Source organism: Podarcis erhardii (assembly GCF_964252035.2).
Source record: "Podarcis erhardii genome assembly, chromosome: 8".
Taxonomy (NCBI): domain Eukaryota; kingdom Metazoa; phylum Chordata; class Lepidosauria; order Squamata; family Lacertidae; genus Podarcis; species Podarcis erhardii.
Genome location: NC_138499.1, coordinates 14,182,082 through 14,202,637, shown reverse-complemented (window position 1 = coordinate 14,202,637; position 20,556 = coordinate 14,182,082). Strand labels below are relative to the sequence as shown.

At 45.7% G+C, this 20,556-nt stretch overlaps 1 protein-coding gene across 24 annotated transcripts in view; it reads right to left on the bottom strand.

Annotated features, from left to right (window-relative positions):
- MTSS1 (MTSS I-BAR domain containing 1) overlaps positions 1-20,556 on the bottom strand; it is a 152,149-nt gene that overhangs the window by 35,690 nt on the left and 95,903 nt on the right. The gene's annotated exons all lie outside the window — the stretch shown is intronic.

Below are 20,556 nucleotides of genomic sequence, written 5' to 3'. Positions count from 1 at the left end.
CATGGAAATAATAAAAGCAGTGGGTTTAACTCAGAATGGACCCACTGAAATTAATGGGCCTAATTTAGCCATGTTCATTCATTTCAATGGGTCTATTTTGAGTAAAACCACCCAGTATTTCAAACACAGATTAAACCAAGGCTAGAGGTCTTCACAGGGGCCTTTGAGGGTTCTAATGCCGTCTGCGGTGCCTTGATACAAATTTCTGAACCACGCCTAGGAAATTGATTGTTATAATTTATTATATTTTTCCCCACCAATTTATGCAACAACAAAAAAAGTCTCAAAGCAATTTAACAAAGATATAATACAAACGGACAAAATCAACTGAAAACCAGAATATTGCAATGTGCAATGCAAAGTTCCTAAAAGTTTCCACCAACACCAAAGTAAAAAAGAATGAAAGGAACAAGAAGATTCCTCAACAGTGGCTAGACCTGACTGCCAGTGTCTAAATCACCTGTGGGGAATCTTTGGCCCCCCAGACATTGCCGAACTACCATCATTCCTGGCCGCTGGCCATGCTTGTTTGGGCTGATGGGAGCTGCAGTTCAGCACCATATGGCAGGTTGGAGACTCCCTATACCCAGGGTAAATCATAGAATCGTAGACATGGAAGGGACCCCGAGGGTCATCTAGTCCAACCCTCTGCAATGCAGGAATCTCAGCTAAAGCATCCATGACAGGTGGCCATCCAACCTTTGCTTAAAAACCTCCAAGGAAGGAAAGTCCACCACCTCCCAAGGGAGTCCATTCTACTGTCGAACAGCTCTTGCTGTCAGAAAGTGTTTCCTGATGCTTACAGAACTGACAGCTCTGGGGCAAACTTGGGCAGAACTTACTCTTTCGTTTTTTAAAAAATTATAGCTTGGCCCCTGGGGTGTCTGTTGTGCCGGGATGGTTTTAGTTTGACACAGGCGGCAGAAGCAATAAAAGAAATGAGAACCCATGAAATGATAAAATGACTAAAAGGAGTCATCAAGCTTTACAAAAAGAGAGAGCAACTCATTCTTCAGAGACTCAATGGACACAACCTGCCAGAACCAAGAGTGTTCCCTAAAATTCAAGGGAGAAATAAATAGCCAGGCAATACTCCCCAGGAAATGTGTTCCACAACTGTGACGCCGTATCAATAGCCTCAAAGAACTGAACCGCAAGCTATCAATTTATAAGGGTGCCCTCAATTGGCGGCTGTCATTCAGTGGTTGTCTAGGGTGAACAATAGCACACTGCTCTGCTTTTCAGCGCAAAGGAGAGAAACAAAGGAGGCTGGGAACACAGGCAACTTAGCTTGGACATTATGTGATAAGGCTAGACACTCTAGATCTTGCGCTGGATCTTGCAAAAAAGAAAAAACAACAACACATATCCTAGTCTCTGACTTTGTGAACCTACACTAGTGCTTTTTCAACCAATACCAGGCAACTCACAGTAAAGACTAAAGCAGAGCAAAACCTTGCAAGAATAAATGGCAAAGCGTATTTTGGATTTGCCAGGGGTCAAAGGATAATGGATGCTCCAGCCCACTAGTAGATATTGTATCTCTGTTCAAAGGCAGAGATGTCCAATGTCGATTCCTGCTGCAGGGGAACTGCAAAAGGTTCCACGCTAAGTGTTGGTTGCCAGAGATGCCCACCTCCACAGTGGTCCACTAATTTTGGCTAGCCGTGGCAACCAGTGATTTGTGGCTGGGAAGGGGGCACACAGGACTCCTTTCTTAGTCCCCACCAAAAAACCCGAGCCCTTGACAATTTTGTGACGCAGCCAAGTTCTGTACCACGAAACCTGCTAATCGGTTTCCATAGAACATTTGACTCCCCAGTAGATGGTGCTAACACAACTTGAGAGCCACCTGGCTGGATCACAGTTGCAACTCATCAAACCCAACACTCTCGTTCCCGACAGTGAAACAGCCAGATGTCCTTGGGGGAAACTCAGGGAGCTATGAAGACGAGCCATTCCTTCTTGTCTGCCCTTCGCATCTGGTAATTAAGCAAAGCATTGCCTCTGAAGTTCGGAGATTCCATCAGCAGCTACTGTGGCCAGTGGTCATGGACCTAACCCTTTCCTCCATGAATTTGCCTTGTCCTTTTTGGAAGCCAGCTATGCCAGGGACATAAGAAGAGCCACAGTACTGGATCAGAGCAAAGGCCTATTGAAGCCCTACATCATTCTCTCACGGGGCAGGCCAGATACCCATGGGAAGCCCATGAGCAAGACATGAGCACAGCCGTGCCATTGCAACCTGCAATGCCTAGCAACTGGGATTCAGAGGCATACGGGCCCAGATAGAGCACTTGGGGGGCTACTGCATGTGATTCCGGGGTGGAAACCCAACTGGAGAAGTTCACATACCTCCACAGATGAGACAAGGCACCTGATATAATACAGTGGTACCTCGGGTTAAGTACTTAATTCGTTCCGGAGGTCCGTTCTTAACCTGAAACTGTTCTTAACCTGCAGCACCACTTTAGCTAATGGGGCCTCCCGCTGCCGCCACGCCGCCGGAGCACGATTTCTGTTCTCATCCTGAAGCAAAGTTCTTAACCTGAAGCACCATTTCTGGGTTAGCGGAGTCTGTAACCTGAAGCGTATGTAACCCAAGGTACCACTGTATATTAAATGCTCTCATTCAATTTTAGGAACCCAAAAAACATATGACCAAAAAAACCATGAGGTGTTTTCGAGGCTGCTGTGGTAAATGGGGATTCTGTGCGTGAGACACACACACAAATAAAACAAGATAAAACAAAGTCACGGCCCGCTACCTGAATTCCACTCCTGACATAATTAATGCGCAGTGAGGTCATGTTTCTGGCATGAACACCAAGAAAAATAGGTGCTGAAGTCAGGCAACTTGGGGCAGCCCAGAAAAGATGCTGGTTTAACAAGGGATTATTGAATATTGCTTTATTTGATTTAAGTTGTTTTAAAGTTATGCCTTTATTATGACTTTTTTTTTGTATCGGGTCAGATTGCTATTAGTTGCGTGGTCTTTGCTGTCTATTCCGTTGTTTCCTCAGCTTGTAAAATGCCTTGCATATAGTCATATACAAAGGTGGTATACAAATTAAAAGTGAAATGAAATGAAACCGCGCCGTGTTCACTGCTGAAAAACTATGGCAAACTGTCTCCCTAGCTGGTTCGGGGGTCACCCCTGGTTCTGGTGCAGCTCAAATAAATGTGTCCCCGCCTCCCCCGTCCCCTTAGATTCAGGCAGATGGCTAGGGCAGCTCGCAGGGGTCCTCGTGCAAACATGTATGTGTGTAATAGTAGAGGCTTGGCTGGAAAGCTTAAAGCCCATTGCCACTACACGAGAGGGAATGAAGAAAAGGAAATACGATTGGCTCCACCCATTTACTTGACCAATGGCGGCTAGGAGGCGTCGTAGACCTAAAAAAGTGTAGACTCGCACACGGTGGCCAACCTTCCATTTTGACTCGGAATGTTTATTTTGGGCTTCTCAGAAGTACGTAAAGGTCAGAAGCAGGCAGGGGGAGCACCAGCCTGCAATAGCGCCCACCTGAGAGGTGCCAGAAAAGTGCGCTCTGGGTGGGGGAAAAGGGGCCGGCTCCAGATTGATTATTTTCCATTTCAAAAAGGACCAGCGTGGCTTAATCCGGGACACAAGACTCTGGGAAGCGTCAGAGGCAAAACTCATTTGAGGGGGAGCAGCTTTGCCAATCTACAGCCTCCTCCGCATTTGGGAGGTTGCTGCCATCTTGAAACACAGCGGGGCATTAATGGGCACACAGGCAGGCAACCCACTGAAGGGGGGAAGCAGTGCTTGTACGTGCTCACCCTGAATAGCCTGTTCCAAATGAGCAGGCATCTGCCGCAGCTCAAAACACAGGGGCCGGAAGGAGGGGAAAGCCTAATTCTTTCGTCAAAGCATATTGGCTGCAACAGAGAGGCTTTGCATCCATTTGAAAGTTAATGTTATCAAGCACCTAATTAAGATGCTGGAAGAGGAGGAGGAGGAAGGAGGAGACACTCACAAATAACAATCTTAACGTGATTTCAAGTTAAGTGTCCAAAGAGAGGGAAAGGGGTTAGAGCTTGGCTGCCTTGTCCATTGGAGGACTGCAAGTATGGAGCTGTGGCAAAACTGGGAGAGGAGGTGGCATGGAGAGGTGTGGACAGACCCTACATCTGTGGGCGTCCGGATGTTGTTGGGACTCCTCCCATCAATTCCAGCTGGCATAGCCAAAGCTCTGAGATTATAAAAGTTCTAGTCCAGCAACACTTGAAGGGCCGGGTAATAGCAGAATGAAATAATCAACCTAGCCGTTGAGACTTCCTTCCAAAGGATCTTGGGAACTGTAGTTTTGCTAAGGGTGTTGGAACTGTAGCCCTGGGAAGAGCCTCCGAACAACTCCCAGCACCCTTAACGAAGCACAATTCCCAAGATTCTTTGGGGAAAGCCATTTACTGTTACATTGGTGCAAGGGCGATTGATCAATGCAGGGTGTGGATTTGACTTATTGCAGCCCAGAAGCAAGTGAGGCTATGGATGCAGAGAAGCAGCTCGCAGAAAGGAGACAGGAGGACAGGCAGGTAATCTGGCTGACCAGCAACAAGAGAGTCTACGGAGCAACAGAGACGGAGCTTGGCTTTTGCACTGGTATACTCAAGCCTGCCCAGCAAGTATTTTACACAGGCAGAAGCTATAGGCTGCCAGCACCAGGGGCGGGCGAAACCATCCTGAGACTAGGTAGTGCAAAACATCTCTTCCTTTCCTGACTCTGCAGTCTTCCCCCATCACCAGGGTCAGAACTACACAGTGCAAGAAGGTCTTGGTGTTGGTACCAAGTCAGACCATTGGCATTGTCTACACTGGTATTGTCAGGACGCGGGTGGCGCTGTGGGTAAAACCTCAGCGCCTAGGACTTGCCGATCGCATGGTCGGCGGTTCGAATCCCCGCGGTGGGGTGCGCTCCCGTCGTTCGGTCCCAGCGTCTGCCAACCTAGCAGTCCGAAAGCACCCCCGGGTGCAAGTAGATAAATAGGGACCGCTTACCAGCGGGAAGGTAAACGGCGTTCCGTGTGCTGCGCTGGCTCGCCAGAGCAGCTTCGTCACGCTGGCCACGTGACCCAGAAGTGTCTCCGGACAGCGCTGGCTCACGGCCTATAGAGTGAGATGAGCGCACAACCCTAGAGTCTGGCAAGACTGGCCCGTACGGGCAGGGGTACCTTTACCTTTACCTTTTACACTGGTATTGGTATTGTCTACAACGACAGTTAGCAGCTCACCGGGGCTTCAGACAGGTTTGTCTCCCAACCCTACCTGGAGAACTCAGAGAGTGACTTTCTATAATGCAGAGCAGATGCAAAACTAAGGCTGTTCCCCCAACTCCTGTGGGATCTGCAAAACGCTCTTCACCCGTTCCTGTGACTCGCAGAAATTTATGTGCTCTGCAAAGTCATGCGCATTCACACCATTTATGCAGGCTGCAGAATCCAACCGTTCTACAGATTTATGTTTTTTTAGTGTAAAATATTCAAAACAAAACAAAGCAACCTGATGAGAAGTTTCAGGCTTGTGCTTTCATAGCCCCAACATAGGTATGCATGTGTTAAGCCCCCTGCACCACATGAGTAGCCCAGGTAGCTAGGCTCTGCAGCACTCCTGGAGTAAAGCATTAGGACCCACGTACCTATGGGACCGCCTCTCCTGGTATGCCCCGCGGAGGACCTTAAGGTCCACAAATGACAACATTTTGGAGGTCCCAAGTCGCAAGGTGGTTAGATGGGTCACAACTAGAGCCAGGGCCTTTTCAGTACTGGCCCCGACTTGGTGGAACGCTCTGTCACAAGAGACTAGGGCCCTGCGGGACTTGACGTCTTTCCACAGGGCCTGCAAGACAGAGCTGTTCCGCCTGGTCTTTGGTTTGGACTCAGTGCGAGCCTTATGTTTCCCTCCCGTTATGGTTTTGATCTATGGGCTACTTTTAAAATGAGGCTGCATTTTAAATTGCATTTTAACCTGTATTTTAAATTGGTGGGTTTTTTCCATTATGATTTTACTGTAATTTTACTGGTGTTAGCCGCCCTGAGCCCAGCTCTGGCCGGGAAGAGCGGGGTATAAATTATTATTATTATTATTATTATTATTATTATTATTATTATTATTAGGACCCACAAGCCCGGCAAGGACTTAGAAACAGGACTGTATTCTTGCTTACATCTCTCTTTCTCTTACATCTCTCTCTCTTTCTCTTACATCTCTCTCTCTTTCTCTTGCACACTGCTGCCTGTTTCCTGGCAAAGTAGACTGAAGGCAGAGTTATGCCTTGGCCCATCATGTGGCACAAGCAGCACTGAGCACGTGGGAGGACTTGATTTGTGCCACTCTTGCCAAGACAGTTGGACACCACTGCTCTAACAAGCCTCTCTTTTGGCCCCCATTTGTTTCCTGCAGAAGGAAGCAGACAGACCATCTCGAGGCAGACAGATTAGATTCAAGCTGCGCGTCCTTCCCCATCTATCTGTGTCCTGGGCAACGGGGCAGGTGTGCGTTCGCAAGGCCTTCTGCGATTATCTTCCTTGAAAACAGAACACAGCCAGTCCTTTATCTTTCCTATTACAACGCCGTCATGGCACCACGAAGAAAACACAGCTAAACAAACGGCACACTCGTTTAGGGAGCAACTTCAAGGCACTTCAAGAGACTCAAGCAGGAAAACGGGACTCTTCTCTTTTTCGTATTCAGGACAAGGTCCTAGACATTTTTCAGTCGTGCGTCTTCCTATCCTTGCTGGCTTCCCATAGGTATCGGGTCAGCCACAGTGAGACCTTTGGCCAGATCCAGCAGGATAATCTCACCTTCCAGAGATCAGCAGAATGACGATTTTTTTTATATAACGCATGACGTACATAAAGTTTTATAGTTGGGTTGGAAGAATCCCAGCAAACTGGTTGACCAGGCTGCTAAACATCTGATGTGAGCACCACACCATCGAAACTGATCCTGCACTACTTTTGGCTTGACCGCTGAATACAGGCCACCAGCCATTTTGAAGAACCACCATAAAATGCAGAATCCGCTGCTTTTCACTGCCTGCATGCAACTGAAAAGATTGCAAGGAAGAGGCACCTGGCCAGGCCTAAATACCTGATTCATGGGGTGCCTTGCAAGTTGTGCAGATGTGCGTACTTCCCCCCCCTTTTTAAACAAATATCAATAGACATGGGTTCATGTTATTTGCTACTGGATCCTAGAAACGGGAAGGGCAAGAGCCATGATTTTAGCGGCTGAGTCCATTACAGTGGTACCTCGGGTTACATACGCTTCCGGTTACATACGCTTCAGGTTACAGACTACGTTAACCCAGAAATATTACCTCAGGTTAAGAACTTTGCTTCAGGATGAGAACAGAAATCACACGGCAGCAGGAGGCCCCATTAGCTAAAGTGGTGCTTCAGGTTAAGAACAGTTTCAGGTTAAGAACAGACCTCCGGGACGAATTAGGTACTTAACCCGAGGTACCACTGTATTTGTATGCAGCAGGGTCCGTGGTCCAATCTCTGGCATTTCCAGAGTTAAATGGCCAGGAGTTTTCCCACTTTGCTGCTCTGGATACCTTAAGATTAGAAAAACAGAATCACAGAATTGTAGAGTTGGAAGGGACCCTGAGGATCATTGACTCCAACCCCCTGCAATGCAGGAGGATGCAGCTGTCCCAGACGGGGGATCGAACCTGCAACCTTGGCATTATCAGCACTGCATTCTAACCAACTGAGCTATCTGGGCCTAAACCCTTACCACAAGGGCCAGCAATACAAGTCCACACCTCAGGAGGACGCATCTACCTCATACTCTCCATGCATTCCTCCATCCACCTTAAGTACTGTCCTACTAGATCAGGTGACTAGATCTGACCCAGGATCCTGTTCCCACAGTGGCCAACCAGATGCCCCAGGGAAGCCTGCAATGTGCATGGCAGCACTCTCCTTATCCGCGATTCCCAGCAAATAGCATTCAGAGACATACTGCCTCCAACAGGCAAGGCTGAACACAGCCGTCATGGCTAGTAGCTACTGACGGCTTTGCCCTCTGTGAATTTGCCCAGCTCCCTTTTAAAGTCATCAAAGGTGGTGGCCAACCATCAGCGAGGGCCACAGTTTAACTACAGAGAAAAATACAAAACCATATGCAAAGCCACAGAGACTTGCAAACTACCCAACCTAAGATGAACTTATAATGTCTGATTTCATTTGAAGAAACCAGAGGCCTTTCTTCTGGGCATAGTTGACCAATCGGTGTTAAAGAAGGATAGAACTTTCTTTATGTATGCCACAACAGCAGCAAGAATACTTATCGCAAAATATTGGAAGACACAAGATCTACCCACTTTGGAAGAATGGCAGATGAAGGTGACGGACTACATGGAATTAGCGGAAATGACTGGCCGGATCCGAGATCAGGGAGAAGAGTCAGTGGAAGAAGACTGGAAGAAATTTAAAGACTACTTACAGAGACATTGCAAAATTAATGAATGTTAGAACAATGTTGGATTGGAACTAAGTGGTTTTTAGCTATAATGGGTTAAAAGAATATGAAAAAATGGGTTTATACAAGTAAAAATTCAAGATTGTAATAACTTAAAAATAAGATTTGGGTAGTGTAAAGAGGGAAAGAAATTGTTGAATCAATAATTTGATTTGGAATACAAAAAAGGGAGGTATGAGGAGGTCCGAGAAACAAGTTAATGAAAAATAATGTGATGGAAAGGTTGACTGTTTTTAACAATTTTTATTTTGTATTTTGTATTTTTTCCTTTTTATTTTTTGTAATGTAAAAACCTTAATAAATTTTTTATTAAATATATATATATATATATATATATATATATATATATATATATATATATATAATGTCTGATTTCAATGGATTTTTCAAGTGCTTAACTCAGTCTTTTGTTTTCTTTATCTTTTTAGGCAAGTTCATGAAGATACCAACAAAAGGTAAGTTTGGTGTTCACAATACTGAGAGATGCTAGTGAAGTTGTAGATGGATGTTAATGAAGTTGCAGACAAGAGGGTGCCGGCGTTTTGCGCCTGTTTCGCCCTGGCGGTCCAAGTAATCAAGAGGCCGCTGTTCGCCCCCGATGGGCCCTTTTACTGGGGCTTGCAGGTAGCACACTCCCCAGGTAGTTTTCCGGGCTTCTTCAGTGGTCTAATCTCAAAGCCTTGCTACGTATATTGATATTCAATTTCATAGAGAATAGTATTTCTTGGCTTAAGCTTAAGAGACTGATTTGCTTATTCTCCCCAGGTTCTGTGAGAGAAGGAGCAACACTTGTTTTCCTCCTCCTTCCCTGCCTCCACCTTCCAAGCCAAGGAACGAAAATGTGCGCAACAGATGGAAAGAATAAAAAGGAGGCAGACAATAGAGATAAATACCATCTGTAGACATGCAGACATGGGGGGAGGGGATTATGCTGGACACCAGCTGCCTCCCCTTGCACTTACAATATTACTTGACTCCCAAAAATATTCTAGACTCTTGACATTTCTGTTTTTGAGGGTGCAATACAAGAATTTTGTTTTATCTCACCCACCTTCCATGTGCTATCTTTCTCCCTACATTTATCTAAGTGCAAAGGAGAGGACTTTTGCTCTTAAATTGCTCTTATTATTATGATTCATATTTATTAAATTTGTTTTTTTTAAAAAAATAATATTTATTAGTTTCCACACGAACAAAGTTACAAAAATAGTAAAAAGAAGACACAAAAAATACAAACACTAAGAAAAACAAAAACAATTAAAAACAAATCCCTCTTTCTATATCTTACAGTTCATTTACTTATTTTCATGACTTCCTCACACCTCCCTTTTTTGTAGTCCAATTCAAATATTTCATATTTATTAAATTTGTATACCGCTCTTCCTCTGTAGATATAAGGGTATCTTCAGCTAGGATGGCCCAACTATCAAAATAAATTGTTTCATTAACAACGCATGCTTACTGCTTTACTTTATGCTGCTTAATTGCCCGAATCGTTAAGGTGCATGCCTCCTAACACTTACAGAAAGGACGCAGTGGATAGAGTCAATTAAAATTTATCACAAAAGCAGAGAATTTCTTTAAGACGCCTGCTGAAATAGAAAGACATTTTGTCAAGCACCATTTTTAGCACGTTAACCCAATTACAGAAATCACATTGTATTTGACAGGGCCCCTCCCCCTTTGCAGTAGCACAGATTTCCTCTCACGTCTACTACAATGGAGAATTAAGTGTAATATATTCCGTGGCATACAAAAGCAAATTGCAGTGCAGTGTGGAAGATGGAATATAAGACACAGATCAGGGAGGCATATAGACAACTCACAATAATGCAAGAACAGACCTGCTAAGTCAGGCCAATGGCCTATTTTGCCCAGAATCCTGTTCTCACAGCAGCCAATGTGATGCCTCTGGACCAGCCTGCAAACAGCACCTGAGAGCAATCTCCCTGTGCAGCCATTTCCAGGAACTGGCATTCAAAAGCAAGCTGTCTTTCCTCGATGGCTCATGATTGCACCAAATTAAGCTCACATGGAAAAATAACCTCACTGTTTCAAGATTCCACAAGGACTAGTGAGCAAGGACTGGGTACCAACCAGACTCCAGTAGCATGGAAAGAAAGGTATGTTTGATTTGTAAAGGTAAAGGGACCCCTGACCATTAGGTCCAGTCGTGACCGACTCTGGGGTTGCGGCACTCATCTCGCTCTATTGGCCGAGGGAGCCAGCGTACAGCTTCTGGGTCATGGGGCCAACATGACTAAACCACTTCTGGAGAACCAGAGCAGTGCACAGAAACGCCGTTTACCTTCCCGCCGGAGCAGTACCTATTTATCTACTCGCACTCTGACGTGCTTTCGAACTGCTAGGTTGGCAGGAGCAGGAACTGAGAAACGGGAGCTCACCATGTCGCAGGGATTCGAACCGCCGACCTTCTGATCGGCAAGTCCTAGGCTCTGTGGTTTAACCCACAGCAACACCCATGTCCCCATGGAACGCAGTAGCATGGAAAGAAAGGTATGTTTGATTTGTAGGCCACCCTTTATGGCTGCAGCTCTCTTAACTACGAATCTAGATTGTAGATTGTGCCTGTCTGCCGCAGCATCTACTCAGACCCGAGTTGGAGAGGGAGGCATTCTAACAGCAGCGCTAGTTGTTTCAACAAATGCTGAGAGGCAAAATTGTTCTATGCAAGGTCATTATTAGCCGACTCTTGTCCGTTGGCCATGGAAGGAAACATCAACCCATGCTCGCTGCAGCCAGGCTGAACATCAACTTTACTAATTTTGTTACAGCATTGCCCATCCTTCCCCCTCGCCCCCACCCCCAGAGGAGCAGCTGGGTCCTTAAGCCTCATAAGCCCAAGAATTTGGTACACGTCTGACATCAATGGGAAAGCAGCAAGAGGCCACCTGTTGCAAAAAAAAGAAAAGAAAACAAGGACGGGGGCAAGCATTTGCTGAAAACAACACACACACACACACACACCCAAAACTCTGCAGAAAATAAGCAAACATATATTTACTACTTGGGTCAATTATTGAAGCCCCCTAGAAAAATCCCATCAGAGATGTACTGACACTTATAGCCTTTAAGATGACGTTTTCTGTCTCCAGAATTAGGCTGGTGGGTACATGGAATGAATTGTAAGAAGCCTAAGTGGTACCTCGGGTTACAGAAGCTTCAGGTTATATGCGCTTCAGGTTACAAACTCCACTAACCCAGAAATAGTACCTCGGGTTAAGAACTTTGCTTCAGGATGAGAACAGAAATTGTGCGGCGGCGGTGCAGCGGGAGGCCCCATTAGCTAAAGTGGTACCTCAGGTTAAGAACAGTTTCAGGTCAAGAACGGACCTCCAGAACGAATTAAGTTCTTAACCCGAGGTACCACTGTAAGCTGCCTTACAGCAAGTCAGAACTTCAGTTCATCTAGCTGGTCTCCAAGGCTGCTGACAAAGGATGTTCCCAGCCAGTGTTAGAAAACTCAGAAATGGCACCAAATGGCTCCTTAAACCAAGGTTACAGTCAACAAAACAGAATGCCTAGTTGCCATTTTTGATCAAGACGGCTCTAAAGTCTTATTTTACAAATGGTGGATTGACTGTGACTGATTCTCAGTTAAACATCTGGCTAGGTCAGATGACAACCTTGAACCAGATTAAGAACTTTGACAACCTAAAGAAGAAAAGTCACTTGATCCAGGGACAGTCCACATATATATTTGGCCTATTCTGACCTCTTTTTTCTTAATGGTGACTGCTTCTGCTCAGGCTGCACAGAAAAAGCAATTTGGTACCTGAAATTCACCCCAACGGTGCAAATAAAATTTAGCTGATAGAATTCTACAGGATGGGGGATTGGTGGCCCCCAAGCGCCCTGTGTATGTCACCTTGAATTCTATCATGGGAAGCAGGGTGCTAATAAATTATACCGCAGGTGGCGCTGTGCAGGAACATGGGTGGCGCTGTGGGTTAAACCACAGAGCCTAGGACTTGCCAGTCAGAAGGTCGGCGGTTCGAATCCCCGTGACAGGGTGAGCTCTTGTTGCTCAGTCCCTGCTCCTGCCAACCTAGCAGTTCGAAAGCACATCAAAGTACAAGTAGATAAATAGGTACTACTCCGGCAGGAAGGTAAATGGCGTTTCCATGCGCTGCTCTGGTTCGCCAGAAGCGGCTTAGTCATGCTGGCCACATGACCCAGAAGCTGTACGCCGGCTCCCTCGGCCAATAAAGCGAGATGAGCGCCGCAACCCCAGAGTTGGCCACAACTGGACCTAATGGTCAGGGGTCCCTTTACCTTTACCTATGTGCAATTCACAGCTTTATTCGTACAAACAGTGCAGGTTAATGTTTCAGTGAGACTATAGCAGGCTGGTTCTCAGCTAACCATGGTTTCCCAATCAGCAGCCAGCCTCGGAAACACATGCACCTTCCTTACACCTGCAGTTATGCAGTTGGTAAGAGCCAACCTTAACTGCTAAGCCCACCTCCGAACAGCAAATTCAGATGCCATTATTTTTCTGAGCGACACAACAGTGGTTAACCACAGCCAACGGGTGTTAAATTTGTACCAGTGAACAGCTTGGGACCACTGTTAAGGGGAAGCGAGTGAGCTAAATTCATCACAGGAAAACGTTAAACATACAACAACGCAGACATCTCCAGTCGCTTGCTATTTCTGCTCAACGGACCTCATCAACCATTTTATTAAAAAAACATTTTATTTATTTTTTGCCGGGGAAAGCACAGCTGGTTTTATGGCCTATTGCTGTTAAATTGTCTATTAATAAGACAAACAGGAAATCATCAGGTTAGGGCTGAGGGGCTTTTGACCTTGACACTAAGGTCTCAGCTACAGACACTCGGAATATAGATTACAGCTTTAGAGGAAACTGCTTTGGAAGATTCACCTGCTGTTTGAAATTAATTAACTATTCCCAAAGGGAACTCTTTGATTTGCTGCTACAGTGCCAGGTTCCCACACTAACAATGGGCTTGCTTATATTAAGATGCCTGGCCCCCCACCCCATTTTTCTATCTGCTCTGTGCATACAGGAATCCTCCAATCTGACCCAGCCTCCTTCATGAGAAGTCAAGTTGTGGATTGCTTTAAATGGCTTTTAATGTGGTGACCTGCCCTGGGACTTTAACAGTGAAGGGCAGATCATAAATAAGATGCTCTCCAATTTCCCCACCACTGGGAAATTCCTGATGGTCTTACTGATTTTTCTGCCTGCTATAGAAACTGCAATTCCACAGAATTCATTGTACTGCAATAAAATACAACATAAGAAACAAAAGAAGCAATAAAAATACAATTTTGTAAAACCCCGTGTGAATATTCAATGTGATAAATGTGGCATTGCCCATCTTCAACCACAAATCCAGACACAGCATGGACCACCTGAACGAAGCTCGTGGACCACTGATGGTCCATGGACCACAATCTGGGAACTCTTTTCCTAGATGGCTGTGTGCATATTACAATGAAATACACTGAGAATAATGGCGCATCAGACAAGTAACTATTTACCTGGATTCTTGGAAGTTTCAGTTGACATTTATCAAGGGTTGAAGGGCACTGGAAAATCTTTTAAGCACAGCCCTAGCTCCCTTTCACCGTAGTTTAATATCCTTGTCCCCCAGAATTAAGGCAAGTTAAATAACATTCATGGAACCACCTCCACTCTTTACCAGTGCACCTGACGTGGCCACTTCCCATCATATTCTTAGAACAGCATTTTATTAATTACCACATGTTCAGACAGAAGAGAGTACGTGAAACGTCTATGCCAAGCCGACAAAATTCTGTCTGCTTGGAAACGTGCCATTTCTAGAGCATCTCTCAAGAACTGGGTCAGACCCTTATCAAGGCTGATTTCTGGACTGGGTCCAATCAGGTACACTTGTGGGTGTAGCACCTTTATATCTTAAATTATTTTAAGGCAAACAGCTATTTGTCGCTCATATTCTGTCTAACATGCCTAAGACATAGGTGATTACAGTGGTACCTCAGGTTAAGTACTTAATTCGTTCCAGAGGTCCGTTCTTAACCTGAAACTGTTCTTAACCTGAAGCACCACTTCAGCTAATAGGGCCTCCTGCTGCTGCTGTGCCGCCGGAGCACGATTTCTGTTCTCATCCTGAAGCAAAGTTCTTAACCCGAGGTACTATTTCTGGGTTAGTGGAGTCTGTAACCTGAAGCGTATGTAACCTGAAGTGTCTGTAACCTGAGGTACCACTGTACATTGAAATAAAAAGCCTTTGGCAGGGGATGGCAATCTAGAGTCATTCAGGCATGGGGAAACTGTGGCTCTCTAGCTGTTGCTGGACTACAATTCCCATCATCTTTGACTACTGGTCATGCTGAAGGGGCCTGCTGTAAACTTCTGAAGCGCCACATGTCCCCCATATCTGACCTACCTGCCTACTCAGGTCTTGTCTGGTGTTTAAGAGGGTTGTCCTGTTCAGCTGCTGAATGCATTGGGGCTTTTTTTATTATGTATTTGTCATTTCCTGCTTTTGTAATATTTTACGATACTTGTAAACAGCTTAAGAGGGTCCCCCCCCCCGAAAATGTTAAGTGATATACAGGTTCTCTAAATAAATATTTAAAAAATAAACAAAGACATATGGGAGAGGAAGGGTGAATGGCAAGGAATAAATGCGTTCATTATTATTTTTACAGCACACTGTGCGCTCAGGAAGAAGTCCTGTACACTTTAATAAGCATGTATACAGTGGACGCTCGGGTTGCGAATGAGATCTGTGTGGGATGCATGTTGAGAACCTGCAGCATTCGCAACCCGCATCTGCGCACGCGCAGGTTGCGATTCAGTGCATGCGCAAAGTGCCATTTAGCGCTTCAGTGCATGCGCGACCACCGAAACCCAGAAGTAACCCGTACCGGCACTTCCAGGTTTCGGCGGTCTGCAACCCAAAAAAACACAACCTGAAGCGTCTGTAACCCGAGGTATGACTGTATTTTTGAATGAGCTGAACATACATTTCCAGTCCAATCCTAAGCATGATCACTCAGAAATGTCCCGCTGTGTTTAATGGGGCTTCTCCCAATTAACTGCACAGGATTACAGAATTATAACACCACTGTGGCATCAATGACATCTTCCCAGTGCTCAAGATTTTGTCTTACGAATCAGCAGAGAGCTGAACGCAGAGGCACATTCTTAACAAAATAATTGGTGCACTCAGTCCATCCATCTGTTGTTTAATACAGCACTAAAACTGCAGCAAACTGTACACGTTAAAACAAACGACTCAATTACAAAGGAAAGACGGTCCCTTAAAAACTACAGCAAAAGATAAAATAACCAACGGAGGCACCCGTTTTACAGTGCGAGAAAGCCTGCTTGATTAAGCATTTTAATCTCATTGTACTGCCCCTTCAAGAAATATTTGTGGTGATGTTATGATGCCCTGCAGCAAAGGCAAGATGGCACAACGGCAGCAAAGTTTTTCCCCAGGCACCTAGGCAAGAAAGAGCATCACGTTTTTAGGAGCCTTAATCACCACCCCTTGGTCAGTTGCTCGAGGTTCCATTAATTTTCCGACCTCTGCTGTGGCAGGAAGGTATTTGGAAACATCCTTCAGTACCAAAATGCAAAGGCTAAAACTATTTGTGGACAGGGAGCCTAGCTTATAACCAAGTCGTATCAGCCAGGCCTGCACTGGCTGGCAGCTGCTCTCCAGCGTTTCAGACAGGAAGGAGTCTGCCTTCACTCTACCTGGAGATGCTGGGGACTGATCCAGGAACCTTTTGCATGGGAAGCATGTGCTCTAACAGAGGGCTGCACACAGGATGACAAGGGGGTTGGACTAGACTCTATGATTCTAGCAGCCTCTGTGATGGCAATATTGCAGTCCTAGCCATAAGCTGCAGGTGGTGGTATCTGACTGGCCTCAGCCCACCATGAGTGAAAAGTTCTGCCCATTTCGATATTGTGATGTGGGCGAGAGAGTTCTCTAGAAAGAGGAAGCTGGTCTTGAACCACCTCCATCAAACTGAGCAGAAACCCTGTCCATGAACTAGGGAGAAAATGTGTTACGGATCAGACATGGTTTTGAGGAGCCCTCAGCTATTCCTTTCTCATTCTGTCCTCCCTGGCCATGACTACCTTTCCATCTCGCCAAACAGTAGATGCCAGGCTGGCGCTGCCCACAAGCCCTTTCGCCTTGGAGGGCAGGCAGTTTGCAATCCCAGGACCTTGCATGATGCCATGTGCTCCAAATCAACGCTTGGATTTATTCCTCGAGTGATTAAATGCAAATTGCTCCCTACCGAAAGCAACATCAAGAGGCTATGTCAACTGTTTACACGGCATGCAGTCTCCGAGACTGACTCTTAATCCCGTCCATGGCAAGTTATTAAAAGGAACAGCCAAACTTGCAACGTTCTCAGAGAGCCAACTTTGAGCTGACTCAACACCAGGGCGGTGACATCAAAAGGAAACCTCCAGGACTTACCCATTCACTGACCCACATTTGTTAAAAAAATAAGCTCCTTTGTTTACAGAAGGAAGCATTTCCTTTGGCAACCCCTCCAAGGACCAGAAAATACCATATTATTTTCTTGGAACATCCTATACTTATGGAGAAGAACACACTAACGCTGGCCGAGAAAGAATGACCTAAGCCAGTAGACAGCTCCAATATATTTAAAGTACTGTCTGCACAGAGCCAAAGGAGAGCATTCTCCATCTCAGGATACTGCCACCATGCACACTTGAGAAAGAGAGCCACAGGGTAATATATCTTGCTCTGTCGAAGCACACAAGCAAATCCTCAAAGGTTATCACATTTGTGCCAAATTAAAATACACAGCCATACAAGAGCAAAGCTGGAACACTGTGATAGCTGGGCTTGCAGCAGAGGTAGGATAGCCTATCAGATGCCTTTGGTTTAGCAAATTACGGGTTGAAAGCAGGGTATGGTCAGCGGGTCTCTCTTTATTAAAACTAAATTTGCTCAGAGATAGTTCCTTGATACAGAGTGTTATAAACGGGAAAGTTTCCAGAGCCTGTGAAAGGTGAATTCTTGCTACGTGGAGAGAAAATGGTATGTGAACGTGTGAAAGAAAAAGAAGATGATTTTTGGGGCAGATGCAGAGTTAGCTGAAGGCTGAAGACACCCTCTGAAGGTATCTCTCTTATGGGGATCTACCTAGTGGATGTGCCATACTGTTTGACTCTATCTATCCTCCACCTGTAGACTTGTAAATAAAGCATTTCAACGGAGTAACCTTAAAGAGTAGCACAAGAAGTCTATTTGCACCTTCCTTCGTACAGTGCTATTGCTCCAACCATCTTATTTGCATGCACCTTAGGATGCCTTTAGAGGCAAAACAATGGGACTCCAGCAATTTTCATAACAATGACCTTTGAAATGTTTTTAACCGTGAACCCGCTATAGGTGGCAGAAAGCGGAAGACAGAGCAGCGGGTGACTTGCCTCACTCTGAGTCACTGCATCATCGTCAAAGGACGGTAATTCAATTAGATGCTTTTAGCATCCTCCCATTTTGTTTACTGCGACCACACTCCCGCTGGCTGCAGTCTCATTTCACCTTGCAAAGCTTAGCAGGGTCAGGCCGGATCAGGGTGAGACGGGAGACTTTGTCTGAAGAAGACCTGGGAGGCAGCGGACAGTTCCGTAAGTGATAAACGGGGGCTAAGTCAAACTGTGCTCCGTTCACAGTTTGGGGAAGAAGAAAAGGGGAGTGATTCTCTCTACCGTGACTCAGCCTCGAGGCCTGAAAAGCAAGGCAAAGGACAGAAGAAGAAGAAACCCAGATCCTGAGCATCTTTGGGTTCAAGGAATTTCTCTGGAATTTTTTTTTTTTTTTTTGCAGAGGAAGGAACATGAACAGCTTTGGGTCCAGGGGGTGGGGGCTCTATTCTTGCAATATCTAAAGTCCACCCAGCAGTTTCGTCAGAAGGGTGATTAATTTCCTGCCCAGGAATTGCTGCAGCACCAACTTGTCAAAACAGCTGCTTCCCAACCCAACAGAAGCCTTTCACAATTCAACCAGGAAAGACTATACACGTAACCCCAGACGCTTCCTCCTCTTTGTCCAAGCAGCCTAAAAGGTCAGCAGGAAGCAACACCAGATATCTCCGACACCCCACCCCACCCAAAAAAGATAAAGCTGAAGTAGTCGAGAACAGGACTCAGGCAACTGAAAAAAACAATGCTTGCTTCTCTTTGTCTATTCCTGCTCAAAACAGCAGAACGTCTTGCTCTGGCCCCATTCAGAGGAACCCTGGGACCCCTTGGAAACCTATCCTGAATTCCGCTCATGAAAACATGACTTAACGTGTGCTTATCCAGAAGCTATTCTGCTCACCACTACTGTGCGATTCACAGGAAGAATACCCACAATGGTGAGGTTTGAGAGGTCTGGCTAACGTCATAGAATCATAGAGTTGGAAGAGACCACAAGGGCCATCGAGTCCAACCCCCTGCCAAGCAGAAAACACCATCAGAGCACTCCTGACATATGGTTGTCAAGCCTCTGCTTAAAGACCTCCAAAGAAGGAGACTCCACCACACTCCTTGGCAGCAAATTCCACTGTCGAACAGCTCTTACTGTCAGGAAGTTCTTCCTAATGTTTAGGTGGAATCTTCTTTCTTGTAGTTTGGATCCATTACTCCGTGTCCGCTTCTCTGGAGCAGCAGAAAACAACCTTTCTCCCTCCTCTAGGTGACATCCTTTTATATATTTGAACATGGCTATCATATCACCCCTTAACCTCCTCTTCTCCAGGCTAAACATGCCAGCTCCCTTAGCTGTTCCTCATAAGGCATTGTTTCCAGGCCTTTGACCATTTTGGTTGCCCTCCTCTGGACACGTTCCAGTTTGTCAGTGTCCTTCTTGAACTGTGGTGCCCAGAACTGGACACAGTACTCCAGGTGAGGTCTGACCAGAGCAGAATACAGTGGCACTATTACTTCCCTTGATCTACATGCTATACTCCTATTGATGCAGCCCAGAATTGCATTGGCTTTTTTAGCTGCCGCGTCACAGCTAAAAACATCTGTCCTGCTGTGAAACATCTGTGTGCCCTAAAATATGCCTCCCAAATCTCCTACAATGCAATATAGATAGGTCAATGCGGAAAGAGTTCCTTTGAGGGACAAGAGTGGAACGCCACTGCTCTAGGGTATACAGTTTCACGGCCAAGATCCCAAGAAAAAGATGAGGCTTCTTCATAGATAGCTCAGTTAGTACAGCAGGAGACTCTTAATTTCAGAGTCATGGGTTTGAGCAACACATTGGGCACAAGATTCCTGCACTGCAAGAAGTTGGTCAAGATGAACTCTGTGGTCCCTTCCAATTCTACAGTTCTATGATTCTATGCCAAGTTAGACCATCTTGGTCCATCTAGTTCCCGTGGTTCTCCAACTTGGGTCTCCAGCTGCTGCTGTTGGACTACAACTCCCACCCTCCCTGACCACTGGTCTTGCTAGCTATGGCTTATGGGAGTTGTAGTCTTAACAACAGCTGGAGACCCAAGTTTGAGAAACACGAAACTAGTTCGTTACAGTACTGCCAATAGTGACTGCAAGGTTTTGGGCAAGGATCTTTCTCAGCCCTACCTTGAGATGTCGGGGAGCAATCCTGGGACCCTGTGCATGCAAAAGATATTCCCTAAAACTGAGCTAAGGTCATTCCTTGCCTTGGAGAAGACAAGCCGTGACTCTAACATTGAAGTCAACCGAGGACTTGGCTGTGCGTGAGCAGTCATTCTCAGTAGTAGCACAGCTGATGCCCCAGGAGGATTTGAGGAGAGGATATTAAGGAGTCAGGTTTCTGTTTGTGATTAGAACACCTGGAAACAAGTTTCTTTCCCTACCAGTACAAAGTTTCATGGACAAACACACCTGTTCTCTCCCAGTCCATTCACAAATCTTGGAACGACAGGAAGGCAGAAGAGGCCATGACAGACAAATCACAGCAACTCTTTGGAAGCCTCCATCTGATATATAATAAACTAGGGAATGTTTTTCAACCTAGGATACTCGATCA